Source organism: Nylanderia fulva, unplaced genomic scaffold (assembly GCF_048542155.1).
Source record: "Nylanderia fulva isolate GAGA-0341 unplaced genomic scaffold, ASM4854215v1 Scaffold624, whole genome shotgun sequence".
Classification (NCBI taxonomy): domain Eukaryota; kingdom Metazoa; phylum Arthropoda; class Insecta; order Hymenoptera; family Formicidae; genus Nylanderia; species Nylanderia fulva.
In genome coordinates this window covers 57,501-60,290 of record NW_028190726.1, presented here as the reverse complement: position 1 = coordinate 60,290, position 2,790 = coordinate 57,501, and the positions used below count along the sequence as shown (strand labels likewise).

Here is a 2,790-nt window from a genome sequence, read left to right as displayed (position 1 = left end):
AAAGTCTAAAAAAGGTTTCCGAGGTGAACCTGCGGAAGGATCATTAACGTTCCGGAGGTCCTGCTCTGCGTCGAGAGTCCTCTCTTTTGGGAGAGACGCGCGCTCGCAGCAGTCGGCGACTGAATGGACCGCGCTGAAAAGGCGCTCTCAGAGAAAAAGAAAATAACGGATTTGACGGAATTTGTTGTTGTGTTTTGATATAACGGCGGACGCCGTTCGCGCCTCTCTGACCGAAAGTAGTCGGCAAGCAGAGCAGCGCGCCCGGCGGTGTTCGACGACGATTCGGAGCGAGACGCTTCGCGATCACGCTCGTGTGTGTGCCATTCTCCGGCCATACACACACGCAGAGCGTCGATTCGGCGTTGAGCGCGAACCGGTGGTAACCTATGCCCGCGCACGCGTGTTGTGCAGCACCCACGACGTTCGTCGACGCGCGCCCTCCCCGTTGTCGCGGGGCAGCGGTCAGCGTGCCGAGAACACACGGTGTGCGACCGCGAGTGCCGAGCGAGAGGACCCCCATATATTATATATATATATATATATATATAACACAGAGAAGGGATCGATGATATTTCGACCAATCTGTCAACTGTGTCGGTCCGACGGTTTCTTCAAAGAGCTTCCGCCCCGGCTCTCCCGTTGCGGGAGAGACGCTCCGAACGAGAAACACACAACTCTATCTTTGTGCCGTAGCCTTCCCTGGCGGGAGGCGGCGGTCCGCGCGCGTCCTCGGACGCGCGCGGACAGGCTGATCGAAGAGCCACCACGATTATTCTCTCTCTCTCGTCCGAGAGAAGAGAACCACGATGGTTGAACGAGAAGCGCGTTTCTTCGCGAACGCAAAAATTTCGAACGATTACCCTGAACGGTGGATCACTTGGCTCGTGGGTCGATGAAGAACGCAGCTAATTGCGCGTCAACTTGTGAACTGCAGGACACATGAACATCGACATTTCGAACGCACATTGCGGTCCACGGATACAATTCCCGGACCACGCCTGGCTGAGGGTCGTTTTAGTACCCCTAAACTGCTTGCGCCCGAAAAGCGCGCACGGCCACGACGCGGGCGACCAGAGAATGGCGCGCGCGTCGCCTGTGCCCTGTGCAACGCTTACAATGGGCGTACGAGCGATCGTTGGACGTTCGCCCGAGGTGTCTGTGCCGCGCCGACCGGCCGCGGTGCAAATCCTGGCGTCGTCTGAAATGACACACCGAAATAATAATAATAATAATGAGGAGGAGAAGCGCACAAGCGTGTAAAACGTTGGCGAACGCGCGCCCAGAGAATGCTGCGCGAATTAAGAGGGGGAGCGTGTTTGTGTATCCAAGTCGTGTGTGTACGCGAGAGCCGAGGAGAAATGGGATGAGAGTAAGAGCGCGCGCGAAGGGAGCAACAAACGGCCAAAAAAAGGGTCAGGACGGTGAATGGCACCGCTTTCCCTAGAGCGGCGCGTGCGTCGTTGTCTCCCGAAAGTAGGTAGCGCTTGTCTCACCGTCTCTCCTCTCCGTACATCACACAGACTGACCGGACTGCTCTCGCACTCTGTGCCGCGTCTCTCGGTGCGATAGCGCTCGCGCGTCTTATGCCGAGGCGCCCTTGCCCGCACACATAACGGTATTACGGAGAAATATACGGCGCGTCGTCGTCCGGCGGAGAGAGCATTCGTAATCCTTTACCTCTTTACGGAGAAGGGTTTTGAATCGCGAGCCGACCGCGTGTCCGAGTCCACGAAATTTTCGTAAAGCGAAAAAAGGGGACCGGCGCGCCGCGTCGTGTACTCGTCGAATCGATTCCGCCCGAATTTCGTATATAAAAGAGAAAAGGGAGAGCCGAGAATCTCGAACCCCGCGATATATCGTCTCCATTACCACCAACGAGTGTGTGTGCGGTTAGCGCCCCGGCGATTTGCCTTCTCGCGTATTTCGTGTGCTGCCGCTGCTGCTCTCTCGTTCGACGCTCTCTCTCTCTCCCTCTTATAATATATATTATAGAGGAGAGACGACGATGAGCGACGCGGAGGAGGCAAACGGCTACGAAAACTCACTATGCGACGACCTCAGAGCAGGCGAGATTACCCGCTGAATTTAAGCATATTATTAAGCGGAGGAAAAGAAACTAACCAGGATTTCCTTAGTAGCGGCGAGCGAACAGGAAAGAGCCCAGCACCGAATCCCGCGGTTCCGCCGCAGGGAAATGTGGTGTTTGGGAGGATCCGCTTATCCCGAGGTGCCGCGTCGCGTCCAAGTCCATCTTGAATGGGGCCACTTACCCGTAGAGGGTGCCAGGCCCGTAGCGACCGGTGCGCGCCTCGGGAGGATCTCTCCTTAGAGTCGGGTTGCTTGAGAGTGCAGCTCTAAGTGGGTGGTAAACTCCATCTAAGGCTAAATACGACCACGAGACCGATAGCGAACAAGTACCGTGAGGGAAAGTTGAAAAGAACTTTGAAGAGAGAGTTCAAGAGTACGTGAAACCGTTCAGGGGTAAACCTAAGAAACCCAAAAGATCGAACGGGGAGATTCATCGTCAGCGGCGCTGGCTTCGCGTCGGTCGGCGATGTCCCGCGGAGTCCTTGCGGCTCGCGCGCGGGCACGCTACCGTGCGCCGATGTCCGGCGCTCGTCGTCGTGCACTTCTCCCCAAGTAGAACGTCGCGACCCGCTGGGTGTCGGTCTACGGCCCGGGTGCGGTGTCTGTCGCGTCGCCGGTAAAACGGCACGCGACAAACCCTCGGTCGCCCGGCCGGCTGCTCGGCGGTACGCGCAAGGTATCAGGCCGCACTATTCACGGTGC

The 2,790-nt window shown here is 57.2% G+C and overlaps 2 non-coding genes across 2 annotated transcripts in view; both read left to right on the top strand.

The window, feature by feature from the left end:
• The first annotated feature begins 857 nt into the window (after positions 1 to 857).
• Positions 858 to 1,012, top strand: LOC146720732 (5.8S ribosomal RNA). Its single transcript, XR_014925963.1, has one exon. It is a non-coding gene; the product is annotated as a 5.8S ribosomal RNA (ribosomal RNA).
• A 1,040-nt stretch (positions 1,013 to 2,052) lies between these two features.
• Positions 2,053 to 2,790, top strand: part of LOC146720731 (large subunit ribosomal RNA) — a 4,042-nt gene continuing 3,304 nt past the window's right edge. Inside the window, exon 1 of the ribosomal RNA XR_014925961.1 lies at positions 2,053 to 2,790. This exon is cut by the window's right edge and continues 3,304 nt beyond it. This is a non-coding gene — a ribosomal RNA (large subunit ribosomal RNA).